Raw genomic sequence first — 23,776 nt, 5'->3', positions numbered from 1 at the left:
GCAGAGGGAGGTCATGAGATATGGTCAGGTTCTGGGTATATTTGGAAAGCAGAAAATTTGCCGATGGAATGAATGAGGTGTGTGAAAGAGAGGTCTCTAGGGTAACTGGATGACTGAGGAAACAGACAGTTGGAGTTGGCATTTACTGAAATGGAGAAGTCTAGGGGAAGAGCAGATTGGAGGAATAAAGGTAGAGAGGAGAATAAGAATTGTTATTTGGAAATGTTTGAGATGCCTACTGGGCATATACCAAACTGGAAATCAGAGGAGAAATCTAGGGTAATGATAAAATCTTTGGAGATATAGCCTATAGATGGTATTTAGAGCCATAACATTAGATGAGATCAAATTAAGAACATTAATTCAATGTGTTGGAAGTTGTTGATAAAACTGAATTATCACTTGTAACATAGTTCTGACTTCAGTGGTGCAGCTCTGAGATTTAGGTGCCCTCATTAGTAAACTGGAGAGGATACCTCTTATCTTACAGGGTTATTGTAAAGAGTGAGTGTAAATGATGAAACTGCACAAATGTTAGTTATTTTAGTACAGCAGTGTCCATGGTCACAGAATTTTAGAGCTTTAAGTTTCCTTATGGATGTCTAGTCTAAGAACAACTCCCTGATAATGGGTACAAAGGAACTGAGGCCCAGAGCGCAGGGTTAGGATGGGAACGAAATATCCCCTCCATTATGCTCTTCCCACTATTTCAGGTTGTTCAGTGTAGCCTTTGGAAGAACTGGTTTATGCGGTTACTTTTTGTTTTGTCTTCTTAACTTCTTTTTATTTATCTTTTCTATTATATCTATTTTCCCAACAGAACTTAAAGGAACTTTTAATAAACAGCTTGTTTTCTTTTATTCCAGGTAGATGTAGCTTTAAAGTCAGTATCTAGTATCTGATAAATATTGGTTACAACTGCCAGATTTACACTGCCAAATAAGGGGAAGGCTCCCATTTAAATACTCTGAACAAATGTAACATGTATCTCTGTCCCTATGTATGCTCAAAGCATGACAAGTTTATTATGGACAATGAATGTCCTTGCACCTCTTTGAGGCTATCTTTAAGAAGGTGATAAATAAAAACAGATCTACTGTTACTTTCCCCTTCCACTCTACGTCCACTGATGGAAACGGATAACAATCATTCAATTAATTCTCTTGGATTATTTCTGCAACATTTGTTTTAGACATCACTCCTCATCATCTTTTGTTCCCACCAGTCAGTGCTCCTTGTTGTGCTTAAGAATATTTCATACTTCATATCTTTTGCTTCATGTTGAGGTTTAATGATCCTCTTTCTTCTTTACTGTCCCTGTGATATATTATTGTTATTAGAATAGAAGGGTAGGGTTGAAGAGATTTTTTTGAACCAAGTCTAAGATTTCTAAAACTTGTAGTTTTCTTTTTTTTAAATCAGAATTTATGATTAAAAATCTGGCTAGGAGTCTTGAGAGAGATGTATTTATGAAACAGGTACGGATTTGAGGTGAATAACATTTTTGTTTGGGTAGGATATTAAAAAAACACCTTTAAGTTTGAAAAATTCTTGGATTCTGCATGAAATAGTTAACTAAAATGGGCCTTCCAATTTCAACAATTTTAGAAGACTGACAAAACAAGATGAGCAATTTCCTATGAAACTAAGACACTGACTGAAACCTGAAGAGGCCTATAATATTCTTTTTAAAAAACAAATATAAAAAACAGAATTATCCTCAAGGGTTACTGGATAAATGCTTGATGGTCTTCTGAATACATTAAGGAGGTATTATAGTTGGAGCTTGTCAAAAAACTAATTCAGATGAATGCTGTGAAATAGGATCTGGTTACCTGGTAAGAACCATTTTCTCTTTCAAAGATCTTGGCAACACTTCCTAGTAGTGATTCTATTTGCATCAGTAAGATGTTTCCACTGGAAGAGCACTGTAGCATCATCCTTGAGTTGTGTACCATTGATTGCTTTATAGATAAGAATCTCTTATAGTGTGATACTATTGATTCGACAGCAATTAAGCACTCTTTGGATGAGGTATAAGACAGACTGACTTCTTTAGGAAAATGACTCAGTAGTGAATGGTTTTAGAAAGAGATTTCACTCTATTTGCATTTGACAGATGTAAAAATTAGTTGCCAAAATTTCTTGATGAAATGAAAGTAGACTGTTAGCACAACGTAAGCCAGGACACATCTTCTAATCAAGTTCTGGAATCTGGTTTAGGCATCTCCTCTGGCCTTCAGATAAGGATGAAACCTTCCACAGTTGATAAGAATTGATTCTGTTTCCACAGTCCTTCAGGTAACCCATTTCAACGTGTAACAATATATGCTCTGAATCTATCCCATTATGTTCTAAAGCCTTCTTCTGAGTTCTGGTCTCTGAAAAAGGACCAGCTGGTCATCATTTACTTTTTATTTATTGATGTTAAAAATCTTTATTGCCATCTCTTTTCTCAGCTGATCAATCCAAATTTATGTAACCTTTTCACATAGGGCTTGATTTTCTCACCCTTGGACTCACCCTAATGATCTCCCTAAAATTCTCTCCAGAGGAGATTAACCAAGATGGCATAGTAGAAGGACGTGCTCTCACTGCCTCTTGCGAGAGCACCAGAATCACAACTGGCTGCTGGACAATCATTGACAGGAAGACCCTGGACTTCACCAAGGAGGATACCCCACGTCCAAGGACAGAGGAGAAGCCACAGTGAGATGGTAGGAGGGGCGCAATCAGAGTAAAATCAAATCCCATAACTGCTGGGTGGGTGGCTCACAGACTGGCGAACACTTATACCACAGAAGTCCACCCACTGGAGTGAAGGTTCTGAGCCCCACGTCAGGCTTCCCAACCTGGGGGTCCGGCTACGGGAGGAGGAATTCCTAGAGAATCAGACTTTGAAGCCTAGTGGGAATTGATTGCAGGACGTTGACAGGACTGGGGGAAACAGAGACTCCACTCTTGGAGGGCACACACAAAGTAATGTGTGCATCGGGACCCAGGGGAAGGAGCAGTGACCCTGGGGGAGACTGAACCAGACCTACCTGCTGGTGTTGGGGCGTCTCCTGCAGAGGCGAGTGGTGGCTCTGTTTCACCATGGGGATAAGGACACTGGCAGCAGAGGTTCTGGGAAGTTCTCCTTGGCGTGAGCCCTCCCAGAGTCTGCCATTAACCCCACCACAGAGCATGGGTAGGCTCCAGTGTTGGATTGCCTCAGGCAAAACAACCAACAGGGAGGGACCCCAGCCCCACCCATCAACAGTCAAGTGGATTAAGGTTTTACTGAGCTCTGACCGCCACAGCAACAGGGAGGGACCCCAGCCCCACCCATCAACAGTCAAGTGGATTAAGGTTTTACTGAGCTCTGACCGCCACAGCAACAGTCAGCTCTACCCACCACCAGAGCCTCCCATCAAGCCTCTTAGATAGCCTCAACCACCAGAGGGCAGACAGCAGAAGCAAGAAAAACTACAATCCTGCAGCCTGTGGACCAAAAACCACAGTTACAGAAAGATAGAGAAGATGAAAAGGCAGAGGGCTATATCAGATGAAGGAATAAGAAAAAACCCCAGAAAAACAACTAAATGAAGTGGAGATAGGCAACCTTCCAGAAAAAGAATTCAGAATAATGATAGTGAAGATGATCCAGGACCTCGGAATAAGAATGGAGGCAAAGATTGAGAAGATGCAAGAAATGATTAACAAAGACCTAGAAGAATTAAAGAACAAACAAGCAGAGATGACCAATACAATAACTGAAATGAAAACTACACTACAAGGAATCAATAGCAGAATAACTGAGGCAGAAGAACGGATAAGTGACCTGGAAGACAGAATGGTGGAATTCACTGCTGCGGAACAGACTAAAGAAAAAAGAATGAAAAGAAATGAAGACAGCCTAAGAGACCTCTGGGACAACATTAAACGCAACAACATTCGCATTATAGGGGTCCCAGAAGGAGAAGAGAGAGAGAAAGGACCAGAGAAAATATTTGAAGAGATTATAGTCGAAAACTTCCCTAACATGGGAAAGGAAATAGCCACCCAAGTCCAGGAAGCGCAGAGAGTCCCATACAGAATAAACCCAAGGAGAAACACGCCGAGACACATAGTAATCAAAGTGGCAAAAATTAAAGAAAAAGAAAAATTATTGAAAGCAGCAAGGGAAAAACGACAAATAACATACAAGGGAACTCCCATAAGGTTAACAGCTGATTTCTCAGCAGAAACTCTGCAAGCCAGAAGGGAGTGGCATGATATACTTAAAGTGATGAAAGGGAAGAACCTACAACCAAGATTACTCTACCCGGCAAGGATCTCATTTAGATTTGATGGAGAAATCAAAAGCTTTACAGACAAGCAAAAGCTAAGAGAATTCAGCACCACCAAACCAGCTCTACAACAAATGCTCAAGGAACTTCTCTAAGTGGGAAACACAAGAGAAGAAAAGGACCTACAAAAACAAACCCAAAACAATTAAGAAAATGGTCATAGGTCATATCGATAATTACCTTAAACGTGAATGGATTAAATGCCCCAACCAAAAGACATAGACTGGCTGAATGGATACAAAAACAAGACCCATATATATGCTGTCTACAAGAGACCCACTTCAGACCTAGGGACACATACAGACTGAAAGTGAGGGGATGGAAAAAGATATTCCATGCAAATGGAAATCAAAAGAAAGCTGGAGTAGCTATACTCATATCAGATAAAATAGACTTTAAAATAAAGAATGTTACAAGAGACAAGGAAGGGCACTACATAATGATCAAGGGATCAATCCAAGAAGAAGATATAACAATTATAAATATATATGCACCCAACATAGGAGCACCTCAATACATAAGGCAACTGCTAACAGCTATAAAAGAGGAAATCGACAGTAACACAATAATAGAGGGGGACTTTAACACTTCACTTACACCAATGGACAGATCATCCAAAATGAAAATAAATAAGAAAACAGAAGCTTTAAATGACACAATAGACCAGATAGATTTAATTGATGTATATAGGACATTCCATCCAAAAACAGCAGATTACACGTTCTTCTCAAGTGCACACGGAACATTCTCCAGGATAGATCACATCTTGGGTCACAAATCAAGCCTCAGTAAATTTAAGAAAATTGAAATCATATCAAGCATCTTTTCTGACCACAATGCTATGAGATTAGAAATGAATTACAGGGAAAAAAACGTAAAAAAGACAAACACATGGAGGCTAAACAATACGTTACTAAATAACCAAGAGATCACTGAAGAAATCAAAGAGGAAATCAAAAAATACCTAGAGACAAATGACTATGAAAACACGACGACCCAAAACCTATGGGATGCAGCAAAAGCGGTTCTAAGAGGGAAGTTTATAGCTATACAAGCCTACCTAAAGAAACAAGAAAAATCTCAAGTAAACAATCTAACCTTACACCTAAAGAAACTAGAGAAAGAAGAACAAACAAAACCCAAAGTTAGCAGAAGGAAAGAAATCATAAAGATCAGAGCAGAAATAAATGAAATAGAAACAAAGAAAACAATAGCAAAGATCAATAAAACTAAAAGTTGGTTCTTTGAGAAGATAAACAAAATTGATAAGCCATTAGCCAGACTCATCAAGAAAAAGAGGGAGAGGACTCAAATCAATAAAATCAGAAATGAAAAAGGAGAAGTTACAACAGACACCACAGAAATACAAAGCATCCTAAGAGACTACTACAAGCAACTTTATGCCAATAAAATGGACAACCTGGAAGAAATGGACAAATTCTTAGAAAGGTATAACCTTCCAAGACTGAACCAGGAAGAAACAGAAAATATGAACAGACCAATCACAAGTAAAGAAATTGAAACTGTGATTAAAAATCTTCCAACAAACAAAAGTCCAGGACCAGATGTCTTCACAGGTGAATTCTATCAAACATTTAGAGAAGAGCTAACACCCATCCTTCTCAAACTCTTCCAAAAAATTGCAGAGGAAGGAACACTCCCAAACTCATTCTATGAGGCCACCATCACCCTGATACCAAAACCAGACAAAGACACTACAAAAAAAGAAAATTACAGACCAATATCACTGATGAATATAGATGCAAAAATCCTCAACAAAATACTAGCAAACAGAATCCAACAACACATTAAAAGGATCATACACCACGATCAAGTGGGATTTATCCCAGGGATGCAAGGATTCTTCAATATACGCAAATCAATCAATGTGATACACCATATTAACAAATTGAAGAATAAAAACCATATGATCATCTCAATAGATGCAGAAAAAGCTTTTGACAAAATTCAACACCCATTTATGATAAAAACTCTCCAGAAAGTGGGCAAAGAGGGAACCTACCTCAACATAATAAAGGCCATATATGACAAGCCCACAGCAAACATCATTCTCAATGGTGAAAAACTGAAAGCATTTCCTCTAAGATCAGGAACGAGACAAGGATGTCCACTCTCATCACTATTATTCAACATAGTTCTGGAAGTCCTAGCCACGGCAATCAGAGAAGAAAAAGAAATAAAAGGAATACAAATTGGAAAGGAAGAAGTAAAACTGTCACTGTTTGCGGATGACATGATACTATACATAGAGAATCCTAAAACTGCCACCAGAAAACTGCTAGAGCTAATTAATGAATATGGTAAAGTTGCAGGATACAAAATTAATGCACAGAAATCTCTTGCATTCCTATACACTAATGATGAAAAATCTGAAAGAGAAATTATGGAAACACTCCCATTTACCATTGCAACAAAAAGAATAAAATACCTAGGAATAAACCTACCTAGGGAGACAAAAGACCTGTATGCAGAAAACTATAAGATACTGATGAAAGAAATTAAAGATGATACCAACAGATGGAGAGATATACCATGTTCTTGGATTGGAAGAGTCAACATTGTGAAAATGAGTATACTACCCAAAGCAATCTACAGATTCAATGCAATCCCTATCAAATTACCAATGGCATTTTTTACGGAGCTAGAACAAATCATCTTAAAATTTGTATGGAGACACAAAAGACCCCGAATAGGCAAAGCAGTCTTGAGGCAAAAAAATGGAGCTGGAGGAATCAGACTCCCAGACTTCAGACTATACTACAAAGCTACAGTAATCAAGACAATATGGTACTGGCACAAAAACAGAAACATAGATCAATGGAACAAGATAGAAAGCCCAGATATTAACCCATGCACCTATGGTCAACTAATCTATGACAAAGGAGGGAAAGATATATAATGGAGAAAAGACAGTCTCTTCAATAAGTGGTGCTGGGAAAACTGGACAGCTACATGTAAAAGAATGAAATTAGAATACTCCCTAACACCATACACAAAAATAAACTCAAAATGGATTAGAGACCTAAATATAAGACTGGACACTATAAAACTCTTAGAGGAAAACATAGGAAGAACACTCTTTGACATAAATCACAGCAAGATCTTTTTGGATCCACCTCCTAGAGTAATGGAAATAAAAACAAAAATAAACAAGTGGGACCTAATGAAACTTCAAAGCTTTTGCACAGCAAAGGAAACCATAAACAAGACAAAAAGACAACCCTCAGAATGGGAGAAAATATTTGCAAATGAATCAACGGACAAAGGATTAATCTCCAAAATATATAAACAGCTCATTCAGCTCAATATCAAAGAAACAAACACCCCAATCCAAAAATGGGCAGAAGACCTAAGTAGACATTTCTCCAAAGAAGACATACAAGATGGCCACGAAGCACATGAAAAGATGCTCAACATCACTAATTATTAGAGAAATGCAATTCAAAACAACAATGAGGTATCACCTCACTCCTGTTAGAATGGGCATCATCAGAAAATCTACAAACAACAAATGCTGGAGAGGGTGTGGAGTAAAGGGAACCCTCTCGCACTGTTGGTGGGAATGTAAATTGATACAGCCACTATGGAGAACAATATGGAGGTTCCTTAAAAAACTGAAAATAGAATTACCATATGACCCAGCAATCCCACTACTGGGCATATACCCAGAGAAAACCGTAATTCAAAAAGACACATGCACCCGAATGTCCATTGCAGCACTATTTACAATAACCAGGTCATGGAAGCAACCTAAATGCCCATCAACAGACGAATGGATAAAGAAGTAGTGGTACATATATACAATGGAATATTACTCAGCCATAAAAAGGAATGAAATTGAGTCATTTGTTGAGACGTGGATGGATCTAGAGACTGTCATACAGAGTGAAGTAAGTCAGAAAGAGAAAAACAAATATCGTATATTAATGCATGTATGTGGAACCTAGAAAAATGGTACAGATGAGCCAGTTTGCAGGGCAGAAGTTGAGACACAGATGTAGAGAATGGACATATGGACACCAAGGGGGGAAAACTGCGGTGAGGTGGGGATGGTGGTGTACTGAATTGGGCGATTGGGATTGACATGTATACACTGATGTGTATAAAATTGATGCCTAATAAGAACCTGCAGTATAAAAAAACAAACAAAACAACTAATACTAATCTTTCATTGGGTTATTTGTATGGAAATATGTTAATATAAATGTTTCAGACATTACATGAAATTTCTAAAAATCTTATATTTGTATTTGTATGGAAATATGTATGGAAATATGTTAATATAAATGTTTCAGACATTGCATGAAATTTCTAAAAATCTTATATGTTCTGGTATAATGTTATAAGTAATAATCCTAGTTATTACTTTAAAATGTATATCTCAGAAATAACTAATTTTCTTGTCAACTGCATTATTATGAACTTTCATCAAATCTTTAACCGTGGTCATTTTTAAGTCTTTTGTCATTTACAGACAGTTCTGGGTGTACTCTGATGATTTTGCAAATATGTTCCTATAAAAGGGTTTCATCTTCAAGAAATTCATGGAAAAGACTCTGACAAGTACAGGTTTCTGGTAACTGACTGTACTGCTGAACTGAATGAATAAGCATTTTCAGAACTCTAATGAAAAACTGATGAACTCATAAAAGTGCTAACAAAAGATCAAGATGAAAAAAAAAATTAATTACATGGGACTGAGTGAACTGATGAGGATGAGTATAATTTTTGTGACTTTCTGTCTGAATTTAAAAAAAAAAAAATCCCACAAGGACTCAGAGGCAAAGAATATACAAATCAATTTTCACTGCAAAGTAAAGGAGCTGTTACAGTGGAGGATTACTGGACTGAATGTCAATATTATGACATAGTATGACTGTGTTTCATGTTTGGTAATTGCAATCATTGTTGCTTTTGTTGTGGTCATCCATGTACAATGCTTGGTGTCAGTCTATTTATCTCTTGTAAAAATAAAATACAGTGTGTGTGTGAAAAAAAAAAAAAAAAAAAATTCTCTCCAGATTCTTCCTGCCCTTGGATGTAATAACTTAATGAGGTTGTCCTGATACTACAGGAACTCTGGCTCTTTAGTCCCCAAGCCTCAGCCTGCCCATTATCCTACAGTCTCCCACTGCTCACCTTCTTAATACTGTTGTTCTTAGATCTCTGTTCTCACCTGTGCCTGGAGAGCAATGCACATAACCATCCCCAGCAGGGCTGCCTTATGAGTAGAGGTAGAGATATGATTCCAGGGTTAACAAGAAGGCCTTCCATTGCCTATTTACCCCCTGGAGTCTGCTCTTTCTTTCATAGGAGGTAAGGCCCTAAGTTCAGTTATATAATATTTTTAATGAACTATATTGCAAGAGAGAAAAGACAGTGACAACTTTATTTGTATAAAATTATAAAAACCTAATATAAGACCCAGAGATCATGCTACATAATGATTGGAAGGGGAGGGAGCATGAATATCCTGGTGGAGTACAATAGGGCTAGGACAAAAGTCAAATGCGACTCTGCTTATTCCATTCCATTACCACTTTTGATTAGAATTGGTTATGGTCCTTGGAAGTACTGGGTAGTAAAGGGATGCCTTCTTGAGTTCTCAATAAGAGTTGAACTAGCCATTGCTTAGGTCTAGCTCTCAGTATATTACTTCTTGATCTATCTTAAGCTCACTAATTCTTTCCTTGGCCATGTCATATACTAGTGATCCTGTCAAAGGCAGTCATCATTTCTGTTCTTAATTATTCCTTTGTGTTTTTAATTTCTAGTGTTTCCTTTTGATTTTGTCTTAGCGTTTCCATCTCTCTGCTTATATTACCCATCTGTTCTTGCATATTATCTACTCTTTCCATTAGCACCTTTAACATATTAATCATAGTTATTTTAAATTATCTTTTTGATAATTCCAACATCTGCGTCATAAGAGAGTTTGATTTTTGTGATTGCTATTTCTTCAGATTGAGCTTTTTCCTTGCATTTTGTCATGCCATGTAAGTTTTTTGTTGAAAGCCAGATGTGTTTGTATAGGGAATAGGAAATGACATCCTTTAATGTGAAGATTTGTGATAAGCTGGCTAGGAACTGAACCGTGTTTAATGTTTGCTGTAGCTGCAGGTGCCAGCGTCTTGAAATTCCTCTAGTGTCCTTGTTTTGTCTCCTCTTGACTTTGGGTTTCCCTCAGCACTCCTCCTCAGAGAGAGTCTGTGTCTTGCAGTTCTTTGAGTTATAATCCACTGTAGTTATACTGGAGCTCTCTTGGTGTGCTGGTAAAATGTAGCATTCTATAATATGATTAGTGGACCTGTGTCTCAGGTCTGTGATCTTCATAATTACTTTCCCATGGTATAGCTTTTATCTTCCTCCTTAGGTAAGAAAGAATAGAGTAGGCAAGGGGGTGAGGAATGTCCTTCTCCCAGCTTGCATTAGGCTCTGGTAAACTCTTTTCCCTTACTGAGTAGGCCTTTGTTGTGAGAACCCTTTGGGCCTAATTCACATTGATTAATCTTTCTCAGATCTTTACTGTGAGAACACAGTGGAATTCCTGGAGGTAAACTCATGCAAGTCTGCGTCTGCTCCAGAGTGGTGACCTCCAGAAGTTTCTCATTCTCATGCTAGTCCATATTCAGCCTCCAGCAAGTCATCAAAATCACCACTTAAGTGTTTCTATCAATTTATGGATCTAGCAGCTTTAGTCCAGGTAAGCACATTTTGACTGTGACTCTCTGGACTCTTTCTCTCTAGATTTTGGGGTGTTGGTTTGCCCTGTAACGTCTGCTCTCTGACAGGGTCCAAGAAAAGTCACTGATTTTCAGTTTACTCAACTGTTTCTTGTTGTAAAGATGGAAGTGATGACTTCCAAGTTCTTTGTATATCAGAGCTGAAACTAGAAGTCTTCTCTATGCAAATTTCATTTTATGTTATTTCTCCCAGTGCATTCCTCTTAAGCAACATGACAATGTGTTTTGTTTTGTTTTTTTAATTGAAGTGACTGTAGTTATATTCACATTTGTACATAAATCAGGTCTGACATTACAGGAGCTGAAATACTAAAACAAGATGACCTTAAAAGATAGAGCATTAGAATGGATTCTAAATTCTACTGATGGGACCCTGAGGATAAAGGAATCTTCTTTCCCACTAAAACCACTCCTCCCCCATGAAATATGTTCAGGTTACCTTGATATGGGGCTCAAGCTGATATAACCTAAACATTTAAAAACAAACTATTTTTGGTTACCTGAGATGTCTCATTTTTCCAACTCTAATTCTTTGAGATCAAAGTAAACCTTTATTTACTGTTTTGTTCTACCACATGTTCAATAAACTTGCAAATATTCTACACATCCTTTAAAGGTCAGATCATATACCACATTCTATACTAAGCCTCCTCTGATTACCTCAAGTGGAAGTGACTTCTCTCTGTTTTTCTTTAACTATTACAATGGTGTACTGGAGACAATTCATCTGGCTCATAAGAGCTGAATGTGAACATGCATCTCTTACCAATTCCACACTCAGCGACTTCACATTCTGAACTCAGCTGTGTGGAGCACTTACATCATTGAAATTGGCAAACACTATAAATCAGAGCTCTTAAAAATTTCCCTACAGATCCAGTTAAACATTTACCATCACACTACTCTTGTGTGTGTGTGTTTGTGTGTCTGTTTGTAGATAGATAGGTAGGTAGGTAGATAGATAGATACTGAGAGACAGAGGGACAGTGAGCAGAGAGAGAGAGACAGACAGACAGACATAACAGCTGTTTCTGTACATATGTCTTACTCTAGTCTGTAGTTTCTTAAGTGTAGATGTAGTTGGCAGGTATTATTTTTATTCCTGAGTATCCATTTTCTCTTTTTAATTGGGGAATCAATGGTCTCCTATTTAATTCTTGGTCATTTGGGTGGGATTTAGTTCTGTCTTTGTTCCAGGAGCAGACATGAACTTGACAATTCAGTATATTGGTTCTCTTTGGCCACAGTTATTGATTCAAGGATAGTCACATGACATAAACTGAATAAATCAAAGTCCACCAACCCTGAGACTTTAGTTGGAACTACTAGAAAAGCACTCTCTTTTCACAGAGCTCCTAAGTTGATAGACATTAAGTTTGTAGATTCTGGTGGCCATTTAGCTAATTCAGTGGTAGAACCTGTCTAAGAATAAAGTTAACACAGAGAAATGAAGAACACCATGAGATGAAGAGAGAAGATTCCTGATAATAATGAGCTAGAGCTATACTGAAGTTGCATGAGCCAAGAGTTGTTTTTTTTTTTTTAATTTTGACTAGTTTGAATTGGGTTTCTTTCAGTGACAATCAAGAGACCCCTGACTAAAACAGTAAGTAAAATACGTTATCTTTAAAAATCATTCTAGCACCACATCTATATAACGCCCTGTCTATAAAGAGGCTCAATAATTATTTATTGAATGAAAGAAGAAATCTTATGTAAAATACAAATGCAAAGCTTGCTGTCAATGTGAGTGGTTTGCTCATATCAGATTGCATCCATTTTGAAAGATGAAGAAATTGTGTCTTACTACTTGACCTTTACTCCCTCTTTGATGTTTGACTTTTGTTTATTATTTGAAGAAATAATTTCTTCTGATAAGTAAGCCATAGTAAGTACTTCTGTCTTCAGCTCTTCAAGGTTAAGGTTTTCACTCTTTAAAACATAAAATGAAATATAAAAATCCTTATCACTCAATAAATGAACTACTTGGAAGTGATTTTTTTAGGCCTAAAAGAGGCTATTAATCTAATAATAAAAGGAACTGCAAGAAAGTACAAATTTTTAAAAGCTGACATACTATAAATGCTCAAAACATAGAAAAAATTTTAAAAATTTTTATTAACTGACTAAAAATCTCTATAATTCTTTTTTTCTGTTTGTGTATTATTTGATTATCATATGACAACAATTTTGTGATACCATTTTCTACAGAGAAAATGGAAAGATAATCATTCTTTCTTCTAGTATGAGTCTCCTTTTTGATGTCATCCTCAATAGAACTTTCCTTGATTAAACCAAACAAAACACATGCCTTTTGTTTGTTGGTTAGTTGGTTGGTATTGTACTCTGCTGTGCCCTATTGTTTTGTTTTGTTTCTTATTTTTGGCTAAACATGCTTGACTTTTAAACAGTTGAGGAAGAGTTTTCATGCTTGATCCCTAAGTGCTCAGCTCAGGGGTATGCAGAAGTCCTTTCTCTTTCCTCAATAGCTAATGGAAATTCATTATTTAAAAACTGGAAGTGGAAATGCATTTATTGTATTTTTAGGAGTTTGAACAGTGGGGATGCTGAGAGCAGTTTTCTCTTCATTACTTCACATTATGTGGATTCAGCCTGCCTTCTTTATACTTTCAGGTGTAAAGAGCTTTCTCCTTATCATTTCATTTTCCCTTTTTAGTGATCAATTGCTTTTCAGAAAATTACAGAAGACTCCAAAGAAAGACACTCCATCCAGAGCTAGTCTACAAACTGTAACTCAAGTTCATTTAAGTGCCCAGAGTACCACTTCCAAGGATAGCCATGGAAACTGAGCCAGATAGTGGACTCGACATTACATTTTATGTAATTCAATATTTTACTCCATGGTTAAATCAAGGGACAATGGAGGAGAATAACCCTGCTGTATTAATTCTTATTTTAAAACAGGTGGAGGCCTGCACAGAGAAGGGTATACATATACCAACATCACTATGCTCTGGTATTTGTGCCTTTAATTGATCTGAAAGCTAGGTGTCAAAATATGCTTCAAAACCTAAATGGAACGAGTGAAAAGCACTGCCATATGGGCAGTAATGTACTGACTATACTGAAGCAATGACTTAAGGTTATGTCAGAAATTTTAACCTAAAGTTCTTAATAGCTTACTTTGTTTTCCCACTTATACTTGTTAGCATTTAACTCTTAACTAATGACCCTCTACTTTCTTGCACATAAAATGGAATGAGATAGTGCTGAATTAAAATTTAACTTGAGGTAAGGTCCCTAAATTTCAGTAAAATGACTTTTTTGAATCTCAAAGCTGTGTGATCATGCAGTGGTAGGGAGGGGTCAGAATTGTCAAGGCCCCAAGACTAGAAGTAAAGTCTTTGCTAACAGTGAAGTCCCTGGGGAAGACAAGGAGAAACAAAGTGTTGATACTGCTGCCTGTGTTCTCGTCCTTACTGGGAATGCTGTTTTATATATATATATAAATACCAACATTACATAAGCTCTGGTATTCATCAGAGAAAGCCACAGTGGCAACTGGTTTGGAGATGTGTCATGGAAGGCCTCAAGATTTACTGGGAGAGTGAGTTTTACTTCTTGGTGGCTGCTTCTGTGGGTAACAGAGATGATTACTGAGATGAAATTTAAAGGCAAAGATAAAGAAGCCTGACCTCCCTTCCCTCTGTGAACTACAGGCTGCCATCAGATTCTGCCTCCATCTCCAGTTCCATATTGTATTTTATTTTCTCTTATCTCAAACCACTGGTTAATTAGACACATCTTTAGTGGCCACTACATTTGGGTGTTGTGTCAGACACCTTGTAGGATAAATATATGGCCACATAAAATACAGTTCCTGCTTTCAAGATGAGCCAAGTGTTCTCTCAAATGACAGAGAATGGGAAGTATCAGTTATGAGGCACCAGCCAAAGGCTATGCCAGTCTAGGGGAGGGAGGGAGTGCATTCAACTGCAGGATCAAGGCCTTGAAGAAAAGGTAGAATTTTTCATGGCAACTGGATGTTAGATTGGATTTTCCTGTTCTCTTTGAATTTCAGCTAAAGCCCCCCTAGGTAGAAAATAGACACAAAATACCTAAACAGAGTGCTAGGTGCTAAGGAGCTACTAGGCTTCATCTATGAACCACCAAGAGTTAGCCAAACTAGAGCTGAGACTCATCACCTCCACCCCATCAAGTGATGAGTGATGCTGTGGAATTTCCCTTTTCCTCACTGAGAGTAAGGGAAAGGAGGGTGTTATGGTCTGAAATGCCTTCCTTCAAAATTCATATATTGAAGCCCTAACCCCCAATGTGACTGCATTTGGGGATAGGACCCTTAAGGAGTAATTAAAGTTAAATGAGGTAATAAAAGTGGGAGCTTAATCCAATAGGAGTGGTGTCCTTATAAGAAGAGAAATAGATACCAGGGATGTGTGGGCACAGAGGAAATACTATATGAGCATACAGTGAAAAGATAGTCATCTGCAAGCCAAGGAGAGAGGCCTTAGGAGAAACCGACCCTGGAGCACCTTGAGTTTGGACATCCAGCCTCTAGAACCATGAAAAAATAAACTTCTGATGTTTAAGCCACCAGTTCTATGTATAATGTTATGGCATTCACGGCAAACTAGTATAGAGGGTTTTCCAGTCACGAGCAGTCCCAGGACAACACAAACAGATGGAAAGATATACCGTGTTCTTGGGTTAGAAGAATCAATATTGTTAAAATGACTATACTACCCAAGGCAATCAACAGATTCAATGCAATCCCTATCAAATTACCGATGGCATTTTCACAGAACTAGAACAAAATATTTCACAGTTTGTATGGAAACACAAAAGACCCCGAATACCCAAAGCAATCTTGAGAAAGAAAAATGGAGCTGGAGGAATCAGGCTTCCTGACTTCAGACTATACTACAAAGCTACAGTAACCAAAAGAGTATGGTACTGGCAAAAAAACAGACACGTAGATCAATGGAACAGGATAGAAAACCCAGAAATAAACCCACACACCTATGGTCAATTAATCTACAACAAGGAGGCAAGAATATACAATGGAGAAAAGAGAATCTCTTCAAAAGGTAGTGCTGGGAAAACTGGACAGCTATATGTAAAAGAATGAAATTAGAACATTCTCTAACAGCATATACAAAATAAACTTGAAATGGATTAAAGACCTAGATGTAACACCAGATACTATAAAACTCCTAGAGGAAAACATAGGGAGAACACTCTTTGACATAAATCACAGCAATATCTTTTTGGATCCACCTCCTAGAGTAATGGAAAAAAAAACAAAAATAAACAAATGGGACCTAATTAAACTTAAGTTTTTGCACAGCAAAGGAAAACATAAACAAAATGAAAAGGTAACCTACAAAATGGGAGAAAATATTTGCAAACCATGTGACTGACAAGGGATTAATTTCCAAAATATACAAACAGCTCATACAGCTCAATATCAAAAAAACAAACAACCCAATCAAAAAATGGGCCAAAGATCTAAATAGACATTTCTCCAAAGAAGATATACAGATGGACAACAGGCACATGAAAAAATGATCAACATCACTAATTATTAGAGAAATGCACATCAAGACTACAATGAGGTATCACCTCACACCATCAGAATGGCCATTATTAAAAAGTCTACAAATAATAAATTTTGGAGAGGCTATGGAGAAAAGGGAACCCTCCTATACTGTTGGTGGGAATGTAAATTGGTGCAGCCACTATGGAGAACAGTATGGATATTCCTTAAAACACTAAAAATAGAGTTGCCATATGATCCTGCAATCCCACTCCTAGGCATATATCTGGAGAAAACTATAATTAGAAAAGATACATGCACCCCAGTGTTCATTGCAGCACTATTTACAATAGCCAGGTCATGGAAGCAACCTAAATGTCCATCTACAGAGGAATGGATAAAGAAGATATGGTACATATATACAATGGAATATTACTCAGCCATAAAAACAAATGAATAATGTCGTTTGCAGTAACATGGATAGCCCTAGAGATTATCATATTAAGTAAAGTGAGACAGAGACAGACAAATATCATATAATATCACTTATATATGGAATCTAAAAAAAAAAAGATACAAGTGAACTTATTTACAAAACAGAAATAGACTCACAGACATAAAAAACAAACTTCTGGTTACCAAAGGGGATGGGGGAAGGGTGGGGGAGAGATAAATTAGGAGTTTGGGATTAACATATATATACTACTATATATATATAATAGGTAAACAGCAAGTACCTACTGTATAGCACATGGAACTATACTCAATATCTTGTAATATTCCTTAATGGAAAAGAATCTGATAAAGAATATATATATACAGTATATGTATAACTGAATCACTTTGCTATACACTTGAAACTAACACAACGTTGTAAATTAACTATAATTAAAAAAAAAAAAAAGAAAGAGCGGTCCTAGGAGAACTTCCTCTAGGGATTGGGAATGACTATAAGAAGGTAATATTGACATCTCATCCCCCCAAATTTGTAAGTGTACATGAAATTAGGGACAGTGTGAAGCTGGTTGTGTTTTGATTGATTTTTTTAATGCCTAAAGTTGAACTGTCTATAAAATGAGATTATACTTGAGATGTCATTAGGGAGCATGGAACGTAAATCTCAAAGATCATGTTTGAAAGTAGTTGGTGGAAAATTGTTTCTTATTCATATTGTTCACTAAACTGGTTATACATGCAAAACTGAGACCCTCTACACTACAAATATCTATTTGTGTCACTAATCTCATTAAATATGCTCTAATATATGTGGCGGTTTTATTTTATAGCATTGATATTTTTTAAAAAACTGTTTAGCTTTTGACTCAGAACAGTCCCCAGTAATCAAATTTATGGATTAGGAGAGGAACATAATATAACAAATATTGCCTATATTTCCATTTTGCCTTTCTTCTCTAAGACTAGAGCAGGGCAGGATTTTCTAAATTCAAATAATGGCTATTGTCTCCCCTTCCCCACGAGCAATTAAATTTACAAGTCACAAACATCTAATAACAATGCAATTGCCGACACTAATGGACAGATGTTTCAGTGCATTTTCCAGCAGACTTCATCATGGCTATTCCATCTATCTGCTGTCTGTTTGTCTGTCTCTTACAGAGACATTCTCTCCTACTCTGTGTGTGTGTGTGTGTGTGTGTGTGTGTGTGTGTGTTAGAGAGAGAGAGAGAGTTTAAATATTAGAATCCTCTATATTTTAAAATCAGCTTTTTTTGACCAATGGAAATATTTAAGGGATCATATAGATGGCTCCACAGAGGGACTTAACTATTTGTTTATTCTTAGCTCAGATATTGCACAATTTCAATCAATGGTGATTGAATTTACAAGTCATAACCATGATAGCAACACAATTGCTAACATTAACTGACTTGAGTATTTCAGTGCATTTGCCAGCAGACATCATACCACCTGCCAATACTACTGGCATATTTAGTTGGCATCTCATTTAACTGGTTCTTATACTTAGCATGAGAATATGAGCTATGAGTGTTTCCTATGAGATGTTCTCCTTTAGGGACTGTGGGGTGAGTAAGAAGTTTAGATTGTTTCAAGTACCAGGATAGTGCTGGAATGGTGCAGAGAAAAAAAAAAATCAGAATTCAAGTGAAGGAAATAAGCAATACATTTATGGTAATTATATGAAAGAGATGATTAAAAGTTGGAGAATGGCTAATACCAACTACTACGTGGTCAGTATAAGCAGTTTGCCGGAGAAATTCCAAAGTGGTATAACAAAAAGTCATTCTTCATTGTTAGACAAAGTTAACCTGGTTAGTATCCATGTTATCCTGAATTGAGCTTGATTTGTATACATTTACAAATACTTATTTTGCCTACATTTCTTTCACACTAATATATGTAGTTAGTGATCAGAACAACTGAACAGAAGGCAAATACAGAGAGTAACACACACTTGGTCATCAATCTTACAGAAAGAACTCACACTGTGGCATAAACCACCATCTGTTTTTGAAACTCTACAATGAATTGACTCGCTTGATAATTACCAGCTTTATTCACCTACCCTGTAACCTTGGGGTCATAGGGACTTCCTTCTACGGCTCCTGTTTCCATACCAATTGTGATAGGAAAAATGGCCTCCAAAGATATCCATGTCAAATTCCTGGAAACTGAGAATGTTACCTTATTTGAGAAAAGGGTCTTTGCAGGTATATTTAATTTAAAATCTTGAGATGAGGAGATAATCCTGTATTATCTGAGTAGAGAGAGACAGACAGACATACAGAGAAGACACACATACATAAAAGAGAAGGCAATGTGAAGACAGAAGCAGAGATTGGAATGATGTAGCCTAACCCAAGGAAGCCAAGGAATGCCAAGAGCCACCGGAAGCCGGAAGAGGCAAGGAAGGATTCTCCCCTAGAAGCTTTAGAGGAAGCATGTCCCTGTTGACAGACACTTTGATTTCAGACTTATGAACTCCAGAACTATGAGAGAATACATTTCTGTTGTTTTAAGCCACCAGGTTTGTGGTGATTTGTTACGGCAGCCCTAGGGAACTTATATAGCAGTCAATACATACACACACACAATTTTACCACTATTTGTACCAATACTACTATTATTAGTTCAATTTACCCTTAATCTTAAAGTTATGTTGGGCCTGCTGGATATTTTCCAAAAAGTTACCATTGAAATAACTGGAGATAAGTTTGAGGAGAATGTAACAGAAGATGATTCACAGGATCTGGTTCTATTTAACATAGTATTCTGGTTATCCCTTACTGCTTAACAAATCACCCCAAACCTTAGCTGCTTAGAACAAAATTATTATTTTCTCTTATGGTTCTGTGCATTGACTGAGCTCAGCTGGGTGGTCTTACTTTGGGGCTTTCCTATTGATTGAAATCACGTGGCTGCTAGGGCATCATGATCTGAAAGTTCCACTGGACTGGATATTTCAGATGACGCACTCTCATCATGACAGTTGATCCTAGGTTGTCCCCCGGGGCACCTACACGTAGCTTCTCCTTGTGGCTTGGGTTTCTCATAGGATGGCAGCTAGGTTCTCAGAGTGAACATCCCAAGAGAAAGTTTTCCAAAAACAAGGAGAGGAAGTGCCAGGCCAGGAAAGGCTATGCCTTAACAGTGTCATTCTGCTATATTTTATTCAGTCAAGATTCAAGGGGGTGGAGAAATCAACTCTCCTTCTTGATGAGGGAATGTCAAGGTCACATTGCAGAAGAGCCTGGGCGATGTGAGGTATTTTTGTGGCCATCTTTGGAAAATACGATCTGCTATGCATAGTAATCAGGTTCATGAATAACACCAAATTCAGAAAAACTTATCTGTGCCTGAGTAAAAAGGATTAAAATTCAAAGGCACTTTGAGAAGATAAGCACCTAAGGAAAGACTCCATTTAATAGAGCATTCTGTCTAGCAGCCTCAATTACAGCCACTCTCCATTCTTTCCAACTTTCCACTATAAGAAAGAAACAAGAAAAATGGGTAAACTCACATCCCCTCCAAGAACTGAGACCAATGAGTGGTGTAGTATTAGGAGTTCTTTTAATGGCCTATCTGGGCTCTGATTTATGAAATAGAGTACACCTAAAAAAATGAGTAGTAAGATCCTTCCTACTTCCTACCATTGTTATTGTGTTCCTGGACCTAGAGCCCCAGGATCTGAATCACTCAGCTGTCTCTCAACCCTAAAGGTGCTGAATTGCCTGCCACATTGTCCCGCCCTCAACCTTCAAATACTATTTCTCCCTACCAAGTTACTCCTCCTGTCAAGGATATTCCCACCAGAAAATGACTGGCCAAAAATCTGGGAGGGGAAGTGGTTAAAAACTCGTGGTGTTGGTTCATAGCCCTTGGGCAGTGTAATACTAAGTAGAATACTTTGGGTGAGAGTTGAGGCAGGAGGGCCTCAACTTGGGGTTGAGGTTCAGAGTAACCGAGTCTGAGGCAGTGAGGATAGGAATGATGCTGCTTCAGGAGAGCAGAGGTGAACTAAGGAAAAGCCTGCAAGAAGCTAAGCGCTCATCTGGGAGGAGTGTACTTCATTCTGCCCTCCAGCTATAAATCTGAGAAGAGGTGTGAAACATCACCTGAGTAGACAGAGACCAGACCTCATCAGAGGTCTGTGGATAAACATTACATCCAAAGAGAATTTGTCTTGTTCAAATAGAACCTCATGGTCCTAGAATCACCACTAAAAATGGTCCATGGCAAAGCATAGAAAAATATTTCAAGAAGTTACATGATATTCTTAAACTGGTATTTTTACTATCCTGGTACTCAAATATACAACTATCTATACTATAAAATGAGGATAGAAAAAGGAAGAAAATACAGAGAAGAAAAAAGAGATAGACATTTTAGGATGGATGTTTTGGTAAAAGTAGAAAGAAAGAATAATCAAAATGAAAGTAGTTGGAAATATTAGTCCAGAGAATGCAATGTTAAACAGTTACTGAGTTACTACAGAGAGGGTCTGGCATGGAGACAGGCAGATTTCCCATTATACCTGGGAAGTCTGGCCTGGGAAGAAGTAGAGTAGTCTTAGAGTGGAAAGCGAGAGAAAGCACAGCCTCACCCACTTCGGGACTGAAGGCCCACAGGTAGCAGTGGCGATCGTTGGCTGGTGCATTGTGGGGAGGCAAGAGCTCCAGGCAGGTGCAGAATGTCAGAACTTTAGGGCTTGGGGAGCAAGAGGAGAACAAAAATGGCCACAGAGAAAAAGAAAAGGACTTGTTAATGGAGCACTAGAGCTTAGGATTTCGGCAAAAGATACACACCTAGAATATGATTAAATTCAGTCATGGCTGAAGGCATAATGGCCATTTACATTCTATAATTCACTGGAAAACGTTTTGGTGAAGGTAGTCTCATAACATACAAGAAATTTCTGTTCACAGGTTACTTTTTTAACATCTTTACTGGAGTATAATTGCTTTAAAATGGTGTGTTAGTTTCTGCTTTATAACAAAGTGAATCAGTTATACATATACATATATCCCCATATCGCTTCCCTCTTGCGTCTCCCTCCCTCCCACCTTCCCTATCCCACCCCTCTAGATGGTCACAAACCACCGAGCTGATCTCCCTGTGCTATGCGGCTGCTTCCCACTAGCTATCTATTTTACGTTTGGTAGTGTATATATGTCCATGCCACTCTCTCACTTTGTCACAGCTTACCCTTCCCCCTATCATCATCATCACAGGTTACTCTTTTGAAAGGGCATCTGTGTTGCTGAGCCATGCAGAAATGGATGCCTTATTTTCAGAGGCGCATGTGCTAAGTATCCATATGCATCAGGAACAACTTTTTTCTGTGATATTTTTAATATCTTGCTTAGTGACACAAAGATGTATTTTCATTCCCAGCCATTCTGGGAATGAACTTAGCCATTCTCTAAGTTCAGCTTTGGAGAACTTAGCAAGAAGTCTATAAAATTTCAGAATCTATCATTTTTTATGGTTTCTTATTTCCAGTATTGTAGGTAATCCTGCCTCTAATTACAGCGTATCTACCTGCTCTTCTGAAATCCCGCAGGCTGAATAAATCTGTAGAAAAATGCTAACTCAGAGGTATATGCCGCATTATTCTTATTAATTTGCGTAATGAAAATACATTTACTTTCCTCTATGCCTTCTTGAGTTAGTTCAGAAATGTGTCTTCAAACTTAAGGATACCTGGAGAGTCCCCTAATCATGAGTGCTGGTCCAGTAACAATTTAAGCTTTCTCTATCTTCTGAGCCTAAGAGGCAAGGCTGCTCTAATTTGTCTATGACAGCTGGAAGTATATGAAAACTTCCTGTTATAATCCACGCACTGCTCCTGGAGTTCATGGTAGCAACTAGCTTCAATTATCTTTTCCTTTTTCTCATATGTGTTACAGAAATATTGGAGTTCTCATAGGATTCAGGGTGTATATTTCTGAAGCTAATCTTGTGTCAGAGGGATTCACTTAGGGCTCATGGTGGGTCACAGTTCCTTTTAAAAATCTGGTGGGAACTCTGAAACATCTTCCCTGAGCAAAAGCAAGTAGACATCAATTTTGTGTAGAATTTTAGAAAGTTCAGCGATCCCTTTGCCCAGTCATAAAAGAGTTTTAAATCTACTCCAGTTCCTTATTTTGTGTTCAGAAAACAGTTAAGCATAGGGAAAAGGTTTAAAGGAGAGCATATAAACAAATTATGTTGAAATGAGCTTAATTTCAGTTTTCATTAAATTAAAAATTATTTTTTTCTCTCATCCAGATAACTTTTGAACCATTTAGACAATTGATTAGAGCTCGCTGTATCTTGTCTTGGTCAATACGTGCGTTTGATTGAGGCAGAGTAATCACCCTCCCCACCCTCATCCCGAGCTGGATAGGGAGATTGTGCACATGGGAGGGAGTCGACCTCTGTTTATGCAGCATCAGCCAAGCCACCACACTTGTATTTTCAAATCGTTCCTGCTGTTACATACAACTCATTTAAATATGCAGTTAATTGGAAATAAATGCTGTTTATGAATCATTAGGTTAAAATATATCATGCTTACTGATTCAAATCAACTCCCTTTTACGGCCCCTAACCAAATCTTGCACCAGCATCTATTCATCGTTCTTTAATCTTCCTTTCTTCTTATGTTTAGGTTAGTATTTATGTTTGACATTTCTGTCAAT

The sequence above is a fragment of the Balaenoptera borealis genome (genome assembly GCF_965194805.1).
Source record: "Balaenoptera borealis genome assembly, chromosome: 2".
NCBI classification, from domain to species: domain Eukaryota; kingdom Metazoa; phylum Chordata; class Mammalia; order Artiodactyla; family Balaenopteridae; genus Balaenoptera; species Balaenoptera borealis.
The sequence above is the reverse complement of the archived record's forward strand: the minus strand, read 5'-3'. Positions refer to the sequence as shown.